The sequence below is a fragment of the Puma concolor genome, chromosome A2 (assembly GCF_028749965.1).
Source record: "Puma concolor isolate L17-30 chromosome A2, mPumCon1.1.hap2, whole genome shotgun sequence".
NCBI classification, from domain to species: Eukaryota; Metazoa; Chordata; class Mammalia; order Carnivora; family Felidae; genus Puma; species Puma concolor.
The window spans coordinates 66,315,841-66,335,557 of record NC_141668.1 but is presented as its reverse complement, the minus strand read 5'-3'; positions in this window follow the sequence as shown (position 1 = coordinate 66,335,557).

Genomic DNA, 19,717 nt, shown 5'->3' with positions numbered 1-19,717 from the left:
TGGATTATCTCCGGTGTGCAATGCACGATGGGCTTGCTGAAAAGTGTAATGCTTCAGAATCCTGTTATTGGATACCCTTTCCCCTGTGCCATGTTGCCTAAGCACTTCATCCATTACACATTTTTAATGGAACTGAAAACAGAGCTCTGCTTTCTTGAATGACAATTGTTATAAACATGTTCCATCCCCAAAACGTTTAAAATCTGAAGGATTTCTTTAGCGCAAAGCAGAGAAATACAAGTGCCATTCATCTTCTGCCCTTGCTCTCCAAACTCTCTTGAAGAAAATTATTTCATTGTGTACTTTCTCAGGGAGAAACTAAAATTCTAGGATTTAAGGGCCTTGAGGGTTAGTAGTGGGAACCCAGAGCCAGGGAGTTCAGCAAGAAGAAAATGAAAGTACGAGAAAGGGGGAAGAATTTATAATGAAAAGAGTCAGAAATGAAAGCTTACATAAAAAGTTCAAGGCAGAATCTTACATGCCAAACATTCTAAACTTTAAGAATTTTACAAACTTTATTTCTTTCAGAGATTCTTTATATTTAAAAGTGTCACAGAAAACACAGTTCTTTTTCAGCCTCCCCAGTTCTGCTTATCTTTTCACTAGACCTTTTGCAAAGTGAAAAGCTGATGGTCAAAATATGTGGATTCAACAGCTGCCTCAGTAGGCTTTGATTTGGGGAGAAGGAGTGCTTGATATGTAGCCTTTGGCCTTGCAGATTGGGTTCTGTGCAGCAGTTCTGACCTTCCACTTTGTAGCAGTGGGAAGCCATGTGTTTTGTCCTTCCTTTTCTTGGTTGATTTTTGACTGGTTGTTCTGACATCTCAAGAGATGGTTCATGGAAAGATCAGTAACTAGTAGATAATCTCCACTAAAATCTGAACAAGTAAATGGCCCTAACTTTTCAAAAATGTAGAATACAGATCCATTCTCTCTCTTTCCTCTCTCTCTCTCTCTCTCTCTCTCTCATTCTCTCTCCTCTTCTGAATAACCTGTTCTATTTCTATAAATCACTGAGAAGGTACAGAATTTCCCTAGTCTTCCTGCTAGAGATGTAAAAGTCAAATAATGCCCTCTCATTTTGATAACTTTCCAGGCAGAGTGAAGAAATCCTTATTAGACCAAAAGATTCACCCAAGTGAAAACTTTCAATGGAATTAAGTCAGCTTTCTTACATCCCTTATATTCCTGCTGTATCTGCTCTCTTGATCACTAAGCTAAGAGGATATAGGCAGTTGTCCAGAGAAACCACTTGAGTATATTCCCACAAACACCAATCACTACCCTGAATAGTATATATTTTTTTTAGTTTATTTATTTATTTATTTATTTATTTATTTATTTATTTATTCATTTATTCATTTATTTACTTACTTATTTAGAGACAGGAAGTGCAAATGGGGCAGGGCAGAGAGAGGGAGAGAGAATCCCAAGTAGATTCCACACTGCCAGCACAGAGCCCAATGTGGGGCTCGAACCCACCAAGCCGTGAGATCGTGACCTGAGCTGAAACCAAGAGGTGAAGACTTAACCAACTGAGCCACCCAGGCTCCCCCTGAATAATATATTTAATTCTCTAAGACACACAAGGACATCACTCCTCATTTAGAAAATGTCACTGTTTCATGTTTCTTGACTAAGAGGAAGATGTGCTATATTTCCATAATTTAGTTGGAGACAGAAATTAGGGTTCCTTTAAGGTTCTGTAGGGCCTGACACTTTGAAATAGAGGGATGGAACTCAGAGTTAGAGTAGCATCTATCCCTTCCTCCAGGATATATCTCAGATCCAAAATAATGTGAATATCACTAAATCATCATTCAATGATGGAATAAATAGTAGCATTAGAAGACAAAAAAGACAATTCTGGGAAATGAGTACTATGTAAATTGACAGTCAAAGGAGTAATTGAAATAGCCATCATCACATCAAAGGAATCAGTGACAGTAGCTTCTGCTTGACATGATTGGACATTATATTCACTGCAAAATTAATGAGGACTTTATAATATATAAATATAAATATTCATATTCTAAGGAATTGTGAAATCAAAAGTTTCCTTACAGATTATCTATTGCCATCTTTGTTATAGATTCACAATTCAAAAGACTTTCCATACATTGTTTCTTCCACTTTACCTCAAAGTTGTAGAAATACTCAGTTTTTCACTACATTATTTTCTCCTACAGTATATTAGAAAGAGAATTTAAAAGATATTTAAAATTTCTATAAATCAATTTTTAGAAGAAGGAAAAAGGAAATGTAACACTTCCAAATTTTTGCAAGGTTTTTTTTTAATCAAAGGTGGTGATATTGACACAATTTGCTCTCCCAAGATGTTCCACCACAAAGATAGCCAATTCTATATACTCTTTCAGCTGTCCAACTTTAAACTAGCATATATTAAGTAGCTAACTACAATATATACCAGGTATCCTACAAATACTCTCATTTTAACTTCCTAGGACTTCAGTGATAGAGGTATCTCTACCAATCCCCCGGTAACAAAACTGAAGCTCCAAGAGGCCAGAGTTATAAGCTAAAAAGTAGAAAAGCTAGAAGTCAGTATCAGATCTACCTAACTTCAAAATCCATACTCTTCTTCTATTTGTATATAAATAAATCGGGGGAAAAACTGCCCCCAATCAAACATAAGTTGGAAGTGGTCAAAATAATTCCTTCTCAAATGAAAGAAACCATCTATAAAGAAACAAGGGAAATTGATGATTATGAAGTGAACTTCCACTGATTGCAAGAATTATGCAACTTGCATATTTGTATTAACCCTTCTAGCTAACATTCAGCAAATATTTATTGAATGCTTATTTGTGAGGAACTAGAAATAGTGTGCTTCATCTTTCTTCAATAAGTGACCAAGATTTAACAAGGAAAATATTGGCTAAAGATAATACAGTAAAATTGTATTATTATAAGTTATTCAATTTCCCTCTCACTGTAAAGGGATTATACATCTTTGCGCCATTGAATTAGGACGGGTTGTATGACATGCTTTGACCATTGGGATTTGAGAATCTAAGACATATACCACATTCAAGTATATAAGACATATACCATGTCCAAACAAACAAACAAAAAATAAATGTAAATCCATGGTTTGACATGGTCTGATTAATGAAGTGATTGAAAATAATATATCTATATGGGTAGTACTCATTATCTTTCCTGCTCATGATCACCAAAGGTAAAGGACATACCCTTTAAGAATAGTAGGTCAGGGGCATCTGGGTGGCTCAATTGGTTAAGGGTCCAACTCTTGATTCTGGCTCAGGTCATGATTTCAGGGTCGTGAGATCGAGCCCTGCAATGGGCTCTACATTGGGCATGAAGCCTGTTTAAGATTCTCTCTCTCTCCCTCTACCACTTGTTCTTACCCTCTCTCTTTCTCTTAAAAAAAAAAAAAAAAAAAAGAAGAAGAATAGCTCAGTAATACCAAAGTTCTCCACATGTTGGTAAGGAGGGATACTCCTCTTGTGGGGCATACCAGATTCCAATGAATGATTTGCATATTGAAAAATTCATCTTTTATTCTCAAGAGATAAACCCCTCCAAAGGAGAATATCAGGTATTATATTACTTTTTGCCAAATATTCAGATTTTTATCCCTGCAGTAACATTTCTGGGAAAGGTGCACATATGCCCATAGTGTAGAATTCAGAAATCCCTAAGTAACTTGCTTCAGCCAATGAAATGTGGACAAAAGTGACATATTATATGGCATAATAAGTGACATATGGCACTTACAGACATGAACTTTAACAGCACATTTGTGGTTTGTCTCTTTTACCTATACCATAAAACTTCAAATGTTCAAAATAGACACTGCTTTGTAATTCAAGGTTCTGGAGCAAAGAAAATGTGGAGCAAAGTCACAGATGACCCATGATAGACATGTATGTCTTGCATGAGTAAGAAATTTGTGGGTCGTTTGTTACTGTGGCATTGCCAAGCTTACTCTAATACAAGGAACACATTCATATCATTATTTCTTAATAATCACTGAGAGTATCCAAGCACTCTTTTCTCTGTATTATTTCTTTTGAGTTTTTGAAAGGTACTGAGCACAAAAGATATTTCAAGATTATATTCTGAAAAGCACCCTCCATTTGCATATACACCAAATAATTATATATACACCAAATTACACCAACAACTAATGTTGATTTTAGTTTTAACGATTAGTTAATGTGAAGCTAGAATTTATATCTTCTTAAACCAATTAAGGAGCCTAATGAAGATATTTGCCTAAACAGAAGAGGTAAACCAAGGAAATGTCCATATCCATTATTTTCTTAAAACATAATTATCAGTAGCCCCTGATCAAAGCAGTGGGTAATGGGATGGATGGATGGATGGATGGATGGATGGATGGATGGATGGACGGATGGATAGATAGATAGATAGATAGATAGATAGATAGATAGATATCAAGAATTCTTCTCCTAAATCAAGACCAGTCTAATTTTAACCTGGAGAGATATGTCAGTAGCTATAGCTGCATGTAATTTACAATGAACATTTTATTTTGTTTTGCTTTCAGTAAAGTACCAATAGCTTCAGGTAAAAAAAGCTTCCCATTAAGAAATCCAATATAAAATTATTCCAAAACATACCTCTAGATGACTATATGTGGGATTATTATTTCTAAGCCAGTTAAAATAAAATACCTACCACTGATGATGACCTTGGTTATAAAGTAGTTGATGTAGAAGCCTTCTCTTTCAAGATGAGATAGTAGAGTCACTTCTTTATTAAGGACTACTCCTAAGTTATGATGCTAACATCATGCCATCTTTTATTATGAGAGAACACCTGGTTAACTTCTCACCTTAAAGATCAAAATGCTCCCAGATCTTACACATGAAATCAAATTATTGAGGAAATATTAAGGAGGCAGGAGGGGAAACTAAAATGCCTCTTCTTTTCAATCACTTTGGAAATCATTTTCTGAAGCATGGAGACCATTCTTATGGACATTATCTTGGCTTAGATGCAAGGCATATATTAACAGTCAAATATAACAAATTTCTAACCATGGAATCGAAAGCCAAAGGAAGGCCATTAAAACCTGCAATAACATATCATATTATTCTTGTATTATTCTTGGCATTTCGTATGAAAGAGTGCAGGTTTTATTAGGCATCTCTAGTGGAAGTGATGGGCCTCCCTGAGCTCAATAGCTCCCCATATCAAACACTGAGCTAAGTTTATGATTTATTAAACACGTAAGTAGCACATGTTTTAGGTTGAATGACTTGTGTTTCAATGTGTTTATTATTTAGAAAATAATGTGTTTTTCCAGGCCCAGTGAGGCAGTATCATACTCATAGAGCTGGTAAAGGTAAACAAGTCAACAAAATTGGAACTCAGCATTCCATAGTCACCTTTAAATACTCATGGTGCAAGAAGTCTTTCCCAGGTGGCATTTGGCTATTGATGCACTTCACCATCATGCTGCTTATCTCTAAATATATTAATTTCAACCTGACATTTGCTTTATGAACATTTGATTCTTAGACTTAATAAAACAGCTTAACTAGGAGAAGAGATATGCAAAATTAAAGGTTATTTATATAATCACACAGTGATGTTTACGACTCTTGGAACTGCTGTGAAAGTTTAGGGTTATGATATCATGCCGTACACTTTCAAAAATTAACGCAAATTAGTTTGGAAATGAGCACTTTCACATCCCCTGAAAATTTCATTAACAATATAAATATGGCATTATAATCAAAGAAATGGTAAAACACTAGAAAGATGTCTACAGAGGTTAAAATTGGTTGCTTTTTAAAAATATCTTTATTGGGGCGCCTGGGTGGCGCAGTCGGTTAAGCGTCCGACTTCAGCCAGGTCACGATCTCGCGGTCCGTGAGTTCGAGCCCCGCGTCAGGCTCTGGGCTGATGGCTCGGAGCCTGGAGCCTGTTTCCGATTCTGTGTCTCCCTCTCTCTCTGCCCCTCCCCCGTTCATGCTCTGTCTCTCTCTGTCCCAAAAATAATAAACGTTAAAAAAAAAATTAAAAAAAATATCTTTATTAAAGATCTAAAAGTAATAATGAGATTATTCAAATGTATAAATATTAAGAAAGAATAATAATAGTCATCAGAAAATAATTGTAGTTACTTAAAAATTAAATATAAAAATTAGATTAATTTTAAATGACAAATACTCTGGAAATAGATATAGATATTGGAAAAATAGAGAAGATAAAGGATCTGGAAAGCAATAATGTAAATAAACAAATCTATAATATTATATGAAAATCTCAATATTATCTGGAAGATGCTGTGCTACAGCTGGGAAAGTTAAGCGTTTCTACATCTAACAAGATCTCAATTATCTACCCAACTGGACATTGCCCTGCATAAGGCAATGAAGGTTATTCAACAATTATTACATAAATGGAGAATAATATAAGGCGACTATAAACCACACCTTAATACTATGGTATCCAAACTAGTGCACATAACTTTTGAAGTCTGGTGGAAAAGAACCAATCAAACACTCTGGAACAGGAAAGTTATCCATAATGAGTCTCCTATTCCATATATTATAGTCAATAAGTAATTTATCCCCTCCAACTCAAATCATCCACTTTGTGCTGATTCTCAGAGCTTCCATGGAAAGCAGGAGTATGAACTCTCTCTTCCTCATCTCCCAGCTGCTACATGTGACTACATAAGAACTGAGGCCACTATAATATCTAACATATTCCCTCAAAATGGTATGTAGTCTATCAGCTTTCCTTATTATTGAGGGTCACTGTCTGCCAGAGCAGAGACAAAAGGAATCATTGGAGAAACTGCTCTGACTCCATTAACAGAGAAGCACCAGGGCCTTGACCCCCAGAGAGTTCTGGAAAATGTTGTTGGCAGAATATTTTAATGTGTTGACCAGCAGCTAATCACAGTCAGTACTCAATTTACCAAGACTCTATCATGGAGTAAAAATCCACATACCCAATGTGGTCATAAAGTATCACTTGGAGGGCCCAGAAAAAATAGCATTAGAGCCACATTTTTTTTGTTTTAATTAGGGAATGAAGGTAAACTTCAAAATGTGTAAATGATCTTTTCTTTGAGGCTAAATAGGAGCAATTAAGAAATGACAATCTCAGCAAATGGCTTTCTGATGTTTAAACTCAGGACACAGAGAAGGAAGGACAACTCTAATTTCAGCCTAAAAGACACCATCTGAAAGAGGATCAGATCATGTTCCAACCATCAATACAGGCAAGAGTCAAAGGTGATAAGGGCAAAAGAGCAAAACTGCAATTTTGCCTAGATAAACTCTTTTCCAGGTTTTCAGATAACAGAGACAGTCTAAAAAGGTTAATGCTAATAACACTCACGATTGAAAAATGAGCTTACATGCCCCCTCTGCCCATACTCTTCCCTTTGGGACATTCATAACAGATAGTTGTTCCCTGTGGTTAAACAACTGGGGAATTACTAAAACAATTTGCAATAAATGGACATTTATAATGGAGAAACACATGAAAAGAAATAAACTGACATTTCAAAGGCATTCTACAGGAGGAATCTTGCAGTTCTCAAGCCAAAAGGTGTTGTTTTGGCACAATAAAATCTGCAAAGACAATCCAATCGAAGATACAGGTTCCCTTTCTAAAAAAAATATCTTCCATACATGATGTTTGCTTCATAGTTTTCATCATTATATTTTGAAAGATTTTTTAATATCTAATATTTCCAATGTGCTAAGGCCAAATCAGTCATCAATTATTTCTCAATAAATACCAGGAAAAGTAAGACTGTAAAAAGTAGTTATATTTTGAAGATTTATAAGAAAGTCATGATGGTTCTACTATTACTCAAAATCTTATAAGTTTTCTTTATAGGGCTCCATAGAACTTCTGTAATTTGTTTCTGCATTTATCTTCCCTTTAATTGTATATCTCTTCTACCAGTTTATAATCATTTCTGAGTAACAGATTTTGTCTTTATATACTTACTATCTGTCCTACTACTTGACATATTGTAGAGGTTAAAAAAAAATGTTTTCTGAATGAACAAACTGGAATACTCCTGTGCTCTGGAACACATCCTGTCTTCTCAAGGACTTCTACATTAACCCTCTTTTCTTTTTCAATATCTTCCTCCCTATTGTATCTCTAATTTTTATGAATCCTTCCCTGATTCTACATACCACTCCAGCTATTACCCCACATTTCTCCTCTTTGTTACATCAAGACATCTCCCCCCCCAAAAAAAATCAAAAAACCAAAACCAAAACCAAAAAAACTACTTTATTTCTATTTCCTGTTATCACTTTGCCACCTCCCATTTATTCTTCCATTCATTCCAGTCTGACTTATTGCCATTGTAAAGACAGTCTTGATGAGGTCTTTAATGGCTTCTATGTTGCAAACCCAAGCAATGCTTCTCTGTTTTAACTCAAAATTCTCAAATGAATTCTCTACAACTAATCATTCACTCCTTGATTCACATTTATTTTTCAGAATTCAGTCCTCAGCCTTCTTTTCTTCTCTACTTACTCTCAACCATCTCATTCATTTCTAAATTGTAAAACATTATCCATATTATACACTTACAAATATGTATCATCACATACTGATGACCCTGAACTCTTTCTGAACTCCTTACTCATATAGCCAATGGCTTCCAATTATTCTCCATCCAGCAGACATGACATCTGTACTCGGATGACTTAACATATTAAAATGGATCTCCTGACTCCCTTAACTGGGTTTCCCAACTAGTCTTTCACATCTTAATAAATGATACTTCTATCAACCCAATTGCTCAAACCAAAAACTATGGAATTTAAATTTCATTCCTCCTTTACCCTAATATACCCCCAAAAATCCATAAGCAAATTGTCAGTTGTACCTCCAAATTAAACCAAAATCTAGATACTTCACCTTATTTTCATTGCCATCACCTTAGTCCAAGTCTCACCATTATGGAATCATTTTCTATAATGGCCTCCCAACTGTAGTAGTCTCCCTATTTATATTGTTGTTTCCTCCAGACTCATTTTATTCTCTATCTAGCAGCCAGTATGATCTTTTTAAAAGGGAATCAAACCACATGGTTTCTCTACTTAAAACCTTCAAAGTTTCCTCAAAGCAGTTTGAAAAAAATTCAAACTCTTTACCAGGATTTATTATTATTATTATTATTATTATTATTATTATTATTATTATTTTTGAGAGAGAGAGAAAGAGAGAGAGAATGTGAGTAGGGAAGAGGATCAAAGGGACAGAAAGAAAGCATCCTAAGCAGGCTCCATGCTCAGTGTGGGTCTCAATCCCACAACCCTGGGATCATGACCTGAGCTAAAATCAAGAGTCTGATGTTTAACCAACTGAACCACCCAGGTGCCCCCAAACTCTTTACCAAGGTTTGTAAGGTCCAACCATAATCTAGCCCATGCCAGCATCTTCTATTTCTTCAACCACTCATGCTTCTTTTATATGACAACAGTAAGCTCTTTCCAAGCAAAGAGCCTACGCACTTGTTCCTCTTGCATGAAACTTGTCCTCTTGGCTCATTGCATGGCTAGCTCCATATCATCTTTCAAGATTCATTTCAAACAGCACCTCCTCAGAGAGGCTTTCCATGTGTATTCTATTTAAAGTGGTCTTCCCCAACCCCTAAGCCCAGTTATTCACTTTAGTACCATTCTATTTATTCCCTTGAATACACTTATCACAATATGAAATCATTTTACTTGTTTACTGACTATTTGCTCTACTAAAACAAACTGAAAGGGTCTTGTTTTCAATTTCTGTATTTGTTGAAGCCCAGAATAGTATCTGGCATATAATTATCTCCACAATGAGTTACAGAAGAAATGAATGGGCCTGTAAGAAGTGCAGTAGTTTGGGGTGCCTGGGTGGCGCAGTCGGTTAAGCGTCCGACTTCAGCCAGGTCACGATCTCGCGCTCCGTGAGTTTGAGCCCCGCGTCGGGCTCTGGGCTGATGGCTCAGAGCCTGGAACCTGTTTCCAATTCTGTGTCTCCCTCTCTCTCTGCCCCTCCCCCGTTCATGCTCTGTCTCTCTCTGTCCCAAAAATAAATAAATGTTGAAAAAAAAAATTAAAAAAAAAAAAGAAGTGCAGTAGTTTAAGAGACATGTATTCCCAAAAACTTTATTACTACCTAAAATCCTACTATATGATAGATTCCTCTCTTTGGTAGAAATCAGCCATAGAATCAAAAATCATATGAATTAGTTCATCAAATACTTTCACTGGGAGTCCATGGCTTGGAAAAGTTAAGAAAATGTGTTCTAAGGTCTTTTACTGACCTGATATGCAGAAAGCTAAAGAAGTCTGTCTTGGAGAATTGTTAAGTGTTTTTTGTTTGTTTGGTTTTTGTTTTCTTTTGGTTTTGGTTTCTTTTTGAAGGTATTATTGAAGCAGAACAAAGATATTCCAAAGGTAAAAAGTTGAAGAATTCTTTCTGGGACTGTCCTCTCTGATGCATAAGACCAGAATGAAGAATGATTTCTCTAAAATTTACCCCTGATTTCCAGAAGTAAGCATCAGAATATGAAAAACCCTTGTTGTAGCAGCATAATGAAGACCAATGACATAATGAAGACCAATGTGGTTGACTGGGCTCCTGGTGAAGTCTGTTCCTGCTCTTCAGTGTCCTCAGGAAACTTTCCCTCTACCCCTCCTTCCTGCCTCCCCATTCTCACACACTCATGGGAACTTGAAGTTTAGGCCTTAATAGTCAAGCTGAGTAGAACTCCTTTTAAACTCATTGATTCTTTTTGCATCAGCATTTTCAAGCTTAAGGTATCCCATCCTGGTACTGAGCAGAGAGAAGGAAAGAACAACACTGTTTCCTATTCCAATCAGTGAGTCCCTATTTATGCAATTCAGTTTCAAAAGTCTGGATATCACAGTCTTAATTCAATCAACCACATGTAGGCTACGTTAAAAATCCTACTGCAAACTGCAAATTTTAATCAGTGCTCAGACTAAGCCTGGGGCCATCCCAAGATACTGGTGAAAAGTTTAACTTATGAATTGTTATTGAAATGGAGTTTCACTACTTTTCTGCATGTTCAATATTTCAAATTAGGCCAACTCAGTCCTACCATGTAGACAAGTTACTACAAAAATGTAAGTAACATTAGTTGTATTCATTTGCTCAACAAATAAGTTCAGTGGCTAAAAAAAATCCCTATTTTTATTGATCTGCAGTAAACAAGATTGCTATGCATAAAAAAATGTGTTCAGTGGCTACTACATTTTGGGCACTGTGAGAGGCACTTAAGGGCACAACTATTTAAAAAAAGATGCAATTCTTAACTACCTAATGGTTAACCTATCAGCTATATGTAAATGATGTTTTCAAAGTATTTGATATCTGTAGAACATACTATAAATTATTTAAAGCACTTGAAGATTTTCAAACACTAACAATTAGGGAAAGATTGATTCATCTTGAGATAAGTAGATTAAATAGGTGTAGTATTCAAGTTGTTTATATGATGAGACAAAAACATTTAAAATTACAAATCCAGTAAACCAAAGCAGCAAAATTATGGAGCATCATGAATTACTGAATATAGAACTATTCAAGTTTCTACTAGGCACAGGATTGCTGTGGTCTGAATGATTATTTCCTCCAAATAGTCATATGCTAAATCCTAATGCACAATGTTATAGTATTTGGAGATGGGGCCTTTAGGATGTGATCAGATCATGAGCAAAGAGCCCTCAAAAATAGGATTAGTACCCTTTTAAAGGGGGCTTCAGAGAGACCTATAGGCCGTTTATGCTGTAGGAGGATAAAACAAGTCTGAGACCCCAAAGAGGGTTCTCACCCAACCATGATTACTCCCTGATCTCAGACATCCATCCTTCAGAACTGTGGGAAATAAATTGCTTGTAGTCCCAGTTAATAGTATTTTTGTTTCATCAGATGGAATGGACTGTTTCTGTAGACTATAATTATATCCTCCACTGTCTGGCACTGTTCTCCATTGCACTACACACAAAACAAAAATTTAAATAAAGAGGGGTGCCTGGGTGGCTTAGTTGGTTGAGTATCCAACTCCAGATTTCAGCTCAGGTCATGATCTCACAGGTTCAGTTTTGTGAGATCAAGTCCTGCATCAGGCTCTGTGCTGACAGCGTGGAGCCTGCTTGGGATTTTCTCTTTCCCACTTTCTCTGCCCCTCCCCTGCTTGTGCACACATTCTCTCTCTCTCTCTGTCAAAATAAATAAATATATTTTTCAATTTAAATAAACCATCATTATTTATAGTTTACGATTAAGAATTTACATGTAAACCAGATGATAAAGTTACTGTCTTCTATAGCTTCCATTGTAGTACATCCATATAATGTCCTTACTGTCCTTGTTAGTATCCATCAGAGACTATATATTTGTTTTAATAAATATTAGAATATAGTCCACCCAAACTGCAATGTCTTCTTTTCAGGCCTAGCAGGGTGGCTCCATATCACTGGTGCTTAGCACATATTTCTTGAAGAAATAATCTCATTTAAGTATCAAACAGCCTTGCTAGATAATTTTATTACCAAATATTATATCAAGACAGAAAACCTTATACTAAAATGAAATCTTAAAGAGGTTAGAAGACTTGCTCAAGGTTACACACCTACTGTAGAGTTAGCCTGCAGTTTTGTCGAAAGGATAAAATAATGTAATGTAATAATGTTTTTATTAACTCAAAAGCTAATGTGTTGATCTAAAAAGTACTCACAGGAAAAGACAGCAGTGGATTTCAGTGTTCACAACTACCATTCATTTTTCAAACAAACCCTGCAAGATGTTACCTTGGATTCCTACCATGCTAAATTATTCTGCTACTTTTAACATTAGATATTGTTTAAATAAATTAGTTTTCAAATAATAACCAATATTTAAGTGTTTACAAACCTTAAGTTTTGACAAAATGGCTAAATTCCTGCAGTATACAAATTGTTTCTATAAAAGCTTCTAAACTCAGAAGGAAACTTGAAGGTGCACTGTACATTTAATTAATAATGCCAGTGACCAAAATCAAGAACTTTACTCAAGTTTAGAAAGGCTTCTTTCTGATGCTAGACCCCTGATCTCCCTTTTCTTAGAACATTTCTTCTAGAAAATTTGTAATTGTAAATTCTTTCTCTATCTCTTTGAGATGAAAATCTTGTTAAAAGCCTCCTGACAGCTTTACTATCTAGGAATGTCTTTCTCAAAACCTGGGAACCAACTTTTTGAAATGTAATAATCAAAGGAGATACCACCCCTGTTTGCCAGTTTCTGCAAATGGACAGAAGTCTAAGTTGAGGGGCCACTTTATTCCAAGTTACAAAACTACCACTTGTCATAAAGATGCGAGAAGTTAATTTTTCCTTTGTATAAAACCAATTAGAAAGCACATAGTCTATGATTTATCCCTGATGTCCTGCAGTATTTTTTCCATTACCCATCCCAGCCCTTAAAAACTCTATCTGCTGTGTCAGCAAAGTTCAAGTCAGACTTAGTTGTGGCATCTCTCCATATTACAAAAGCCTTGAATAAAGTCTTTCTTGCCTCTTTAATTTTGTCTGGTATAATTTTTGCATTGATACTGTATTTTTAGAAACAATTTTCATGGAGTAGAGGAATGTCCCATATGTAAACAAAACACAAAACAAATAGTACCTCACCATAAAAATACCAGTTCTGGGGCAAAATATAAATTTGTGAAATCAAGTTTATAAATTATTGTTTGAGATAAATGTTGCTGAGTACATTTTTCCCCCATTCAAAGGCTCATTTTCACAGACAAGAAACTGACATGGAAACTACCTATATAATGAATCTTGGGGCGCCTGGATGGCTCAGTTAAGTGTCTGACTCTTGATTTCAGCTCAGGTCAGGATCTCATGGTTCATGGGTTTCAGCCCCTGCTTGGGATTCTCTCTCTCTCTTCCTCTCTCTCTCCTCTCCTCCCTTGCTCATGTTCTCTCTTTCCGTCTCTCAAAATAAATAAACAATTTTTTTAAAAATACATTAATCTCATATTACTTGTAGAAATTCAAGTAACTTAAGAATTTTTTTAAAATATCATTTGAGCGGCCCCTGGGTGGCTCAGTCGGTTGAGCCCCAGACTTTTGATTTCAGCTCAGGTCATGATCTCTTGGTTTGTGGGATTAAGGCCCATGGGTCCCATGCTGAAAGCAGGGCCTGCTTAGGATTCTCTCTCCCTCTCTCTTGGCTCCTCCCCTTTACACATATGCACACACACATTCTCTCTCAAAATAAATAAACATTTAAAAAATAAAAATAGTATTTGAGTTTAGAAACATAACCCAATATTTATAATTAACCAATTCTAGATGAGGAACCTATACCAAGGAGTTCAGCAGCCAAGTGTGACCAATGGTAGGCCTCCACTGTACCTCCAATACAACGCCACACCCTTTTCTTTTTCCACTCTGTCAATTAAAAGAACAATAGAAAGAAATCAAGTTACTTATTATAGGCAAATGTAAATGAGGGGAAAAATCAAGAAGACTGAATACAATAGGCAACAGAGCATTCAGAAGATAAAGTAAGAAGGGGGAAAATCAATTTGAATGTCTGAAGCCTTGATTCAAATTAATATCACCAAGCTTGAAAAATATCTCCTTAAATTCATACAATTTGAATTTGAAGATGAACTCAAACATAAGATAAAGGTATTCAGAGCAAATTTGCCCTGTTCACATTGTTGAGAAGAGCAAGAACCAATTTTAAACGATAGTTCATCAATATGAGACTTCTAAAGAAGACAGACCAACAAATTAAAATAGAATCTTATTTCTCATAAACTGGGAAGATAGCACAAGATTAAGTGAGATATCTATGCCCAAGGGGAGGAAAAAAAGTAATGAACTGGGAGTGTGGGAATGGAGACATAGGAAATATGGAACATTTTTCAAGCTGTCCTCTGCTGAATTGGCAGAAATAACCTTTCTTAAAAAATATAATCTTAATATTTGCCCCAAATTGACAATAGTCTTAAATGATGAAAGTTGCTCAGTTCCACTAAGGATTTGAAAACTCAGACATACTGGGAAATAACTTGACAAAAAGAATACATTGTCATAGGAATCAATCTCATATTTGGAAACATTATTTGGCCTTAAAAAATTCCCAAGTGAGAGCTAATAAATCAGAATCATTTCTATTAAAATCGTACTATTATTTCAATTACTTTTACAATAGAAGTTTTGGCTATTAAGAAATAGAAATAAGAACCATGAAATAGAAAACATATCCAATCTATTAACTTTCTATGTGATTTATACAACACAGAACAGCTCAGATAAATGTAAATGAAATTCAATTATACAGTTAATTCAGTTTGATGTTTATTTATCAAATTAATTATATGACACCAAAAGTAGCAATACTGTAAAATAATTTTTAAATCACAGAACTATTTACTCAACAGGTGTTGGATGGGATCTTAAATCTCTCTATATAAATCCCATTTACCATGTCAAGTTATTGTAAAGAATTTACAAGCCAGAAATTACAAAATGTATTTTTAATGAATTCTAGATACCAAGAGAGTGCTCTCAAAGACTTACTCATTTAACAAATAAACACAAACAAAATAACATTACAAGCATTGTCATTAAGGTATTCATCAAATATCTCTACCACAACATGATTTAAATTCAATGCAAGCTCTGTACCAAAACTAAAAAGCCAATTCTTCATTTGCTCTTTTCTTGCCTCAAGTAATATATGCCATTCATCTCAATATTTAGTTTCTTATTCATGTTTTCTCTTTTTCTATCAGTGCACCATCAGAAATCACCACACTGATATTTGTAATCCTACACACTTAACAGACATCCTTTCTACTAAAGGGTCAATATAAAACTCACAATGAAACATGAAGACTCTACAACACAAATTCTAATTCCTGACCATAGGAAACCAAACGAAATTATCCATTTTTTTTCCTTTAGGAATATTTTTCCCAGAATATTCATTCCTTGAAGAAGCAGAAAACAGATTCCATGATTTTAAAGTTATGTTTATATTGTCATCTAGCTCCAGTGAATATCAAACACTGTGAATCAGTTGAAGTCAACACATCATATGAAATTATCAGTACTTTTATTCCCTTACTTAAAACTTCAGACTTACTATTTGTGATTTTTATAAAATGCTAACCTACACAAAGCCACACTTTATTTTTACCAATTTATAATTTTCTTTTACATTCATGTGCATTTGTTGATTATGAAGTGCATTTTTGATTAAGAAGAAATTTCATTCCACTGAAGAAAATTCCAGTTTCTGGTGGACAATTTTAATTATTAGAAAGTTCTTCTTTTATATATACCCCCAAAATATGTGCCTCCATGTAGCAATCATCACTCTTTTTCATGAGACAATCTTTTAATGATTTGAAGACCTTTATGAAGTTCCCTTTGTCATTCTCTGTTCCTCTTTCCATAACTGGGCAAATTGGGTTTTTTAAAACTAATGTATAAGTTCATACTTATATTTAAAGAAGTGTATTTCAAACTATAAACTACTGGCCACCCTAACCAGGTATTTAATGGAGTCAGACCTAAGTTGGAGAAGTCACTTGAGGTCACATTAGGGAACAAGACAGCAGCATCAAATTAGTCCAGAGAGAAACCTTATATATTTGGTCAAACTGCCTGAAATAAATTTTGAGTTTTTTTTAATCAATTCTCAAAGCCACTCCCCTAATACTGGTGAGTATAAAGAAAGATCCCCATTATAAAAAGTTGTTAATATCATTATCAATTTGAGGCTCCCAGGTTACAGATATCAAAAATTCACTCTCAAATATTTCTGCTAATAATGGTCGGTTTTTGAAAATCAAGCACCAATCCCCATTCTCTAATTACAATATTTTTATTTTCTTTGGAGGAGTGACTAACTCTATTTTTTTCCTTTCTATTTGCTTTGAAAGAAGCTGACTCTCAGGGAGGGCATTTGAGTCAGAAAAGGACAATCAGAACATTTCATTTTTCCTGGGGACAGTTATAGGTTCAGCACTGTGCATTTGAATCAAATAGAGAAGAATCTGGAGGTATTTACAGAGATTGTAGAGAGAGCTGTATACTGTTCTTCCCTGGACTCTAAATAGTAAAGATATAAAACCAGGGCCACTGTCAAGTCATCCTGCCAATCATGAAGTCTAAGAGAGAAGCCAGTTTGGAAGAAAGAGGAGCCAGGAAGTGGTGTGGTAGGCTGAGTAATGCCCCTCCCCCAAAGATGCCTATACCCTAATCCCTGGAAACTGTGAATACATTACCTTACATATTGGAAGACACTTGTAAGTAAGTTAAGGATTATAATGGGGAAGTTATTCCAAATTATCAAGAAGAACTAAATGTGATCACAAGGATCCTTATAAAAGAAAGGCAAGAGGATCAGTGGGGAAAAGGTGGTAATGTGATGATGAAAGAAGAGATCTGAGTGATGCAGCCAGGAACCAAACAATGCTGACAGCTTCTAGTTTCTAGAATCTAGAAAACAGATTCTCAACTGCAGTCTCCAGAAGGCTCTCTCAATACCTTGATTTTAGCTCTGCAATTATTAATTTACTTTCTAACTCTATGGATGTACATATCCTAGACTTTTTATATGATGGATAGAATCATACAGTATATAGTCTTGTGACTGCCTTCTTTCACTTAACATAATGTTTTTAAGATTTATCCATTTTACTGCATGAATCATTATTTCCTTTCATTTTACAGCCAAATAACATTCCACTGTATGGATATAGATGGTCACATTTTTAAACTTTTTACAGAACGAAATAAGGTAAACATTAACCCTAACATGTGAATTTGCCAAAACCAATGTCCTTGTTCCTGTGGAAAGTCTGAAAATATGCACCAAATTCAATCTTATTTTTTCCTAATTTATCATTTATTAGCAATAGTAATTAGTTCTGCAAATATTTTCAAGTTCCTTGAGATAGAAATCACTTAAACTTGGTTTTTCAAATTCTTTTAATCCACATAGATGTTCTCTCAGGAACTGGGCTCATCTTACTCTTTTGCTATCTCTTTATTATCTTGTAGAGTTTTAGGACTATTCCTACTAGAAAAAAAATGGGGAAAAAGATAGAAACCAGGCAGAAACAAGTATTTCTACTTACTCTTATGTCTTGAGTATGATATTCACCAGAAACAGCCATAGGCCTTCCTTATTTATCTTCTTTCTCCAAGAAGGAAACTGCCTTTGCTGGGAAAAAAAACCCTCTTGGGGTAAGTAAGTCTCTACAGGAAAGGAATGGCTGTATGCTGGTTCTAAACATTCCACAGAAGGTTCCAAACCAATCTGCTAGAGTACTGGAGAGAGTTTATTTTTTCCACATAAAGAAAGGGAAAGAAATGGGAAGGTAAGACAAGAGAGAAGAAAGCCAGAAGGGTAATGGGAAATTATGTGGGCCTAATCAAGATTCTCCTCTGATCTCACAAATATTTAGTAAATTGTATAAAATCAAGAAGTGTTTAATACGCATGATTTTTTCCTGGAAACTTGTGAAGCATCAGATTTTCACATGCAGATTGACGTGGAACCACAGTGTTAGAAAGTGAAGATTTAAGAGCAAAGGGTTAATAAGACAACAAGACCCTTGAAAGTTCAGAGAAATCTTGAAGAGGTTTAAGGTTATGGCACTGACCTTCAAAATAATTCTCCCTAGATTTCAAGAGTCAAAGAAGCCCAAGCTGATGTAGAGGACAATGGCTTAGATGGAGAGAGATTTTCAGAACAGTGTCAGTTGACTGACTGATTGATTGCTTGCTTGATTGATTGATTTTTGCAAGTCATAGTTCATTCTGAGATTCTAGCACAATTTCTTACTAATTCTTTAACCACATACTTTTTTCTATCTCTTAGTTAGATTTGGAGTTTTCTTTCCTTCTGATAATGGTGACAAACATTGAAGTCTTTTTCTTTTTGAGCTTGATTTCTTATAGAAACTCTTATCTTAGTAACCATATTAGTTTGCTAGGGCTTCCAGGACAAAATGCCACAGACTAGTGACTTAAAAAACAGAAATTTATTTTCTCACTGTTCTGAAGTCTAGAAATCCAAGATCAAGGTGTCAGCAGGGTTGTCTCTTCTATAGCCTCTTTCCTTAGCTCGCAGGTGACTAACTTCTCACTGTGCCCCCACAGAGTCATGCCTATGTCATGATCTCTTCTTCTTATAGATATCGGTCATAATGGATTAGAAACTAATGACCCTTATGTAAATTAGTTACCTCTTTAAAGGCCCTATCTCCAAATACAGTCACATTCTGAGATACTACAGGTTAAAGCTTCAACATAAACTGGGGGGGGGGGGGGGGGGGGAAGAGGCGCAATTCAGCCCATAACAGTAACATAATCATATTTTCTCTGTATTATGTAACCTAATTTGTTAAAATCTCCTGTGTCCTATATGTGAATGAACTTTACAATGTGTTGTATTCCTTTACCATCACAGATGGAAATGAATGTTTTCCATCAAAAATTACATATATCTATAAATACACACACTACCACACAGGTCAGAAATCCCAATACAGGCAAATTTGTGTACTGATTATTCTAGGGTAGAATCTTTAACCTCCATACACTGGATGTATCTTTTTGTGTGTATGTGCATGTCTTCACTTGTGTGTAAATCTTGTTTACTCACAGTATCTTAACTAGGGTTAGGA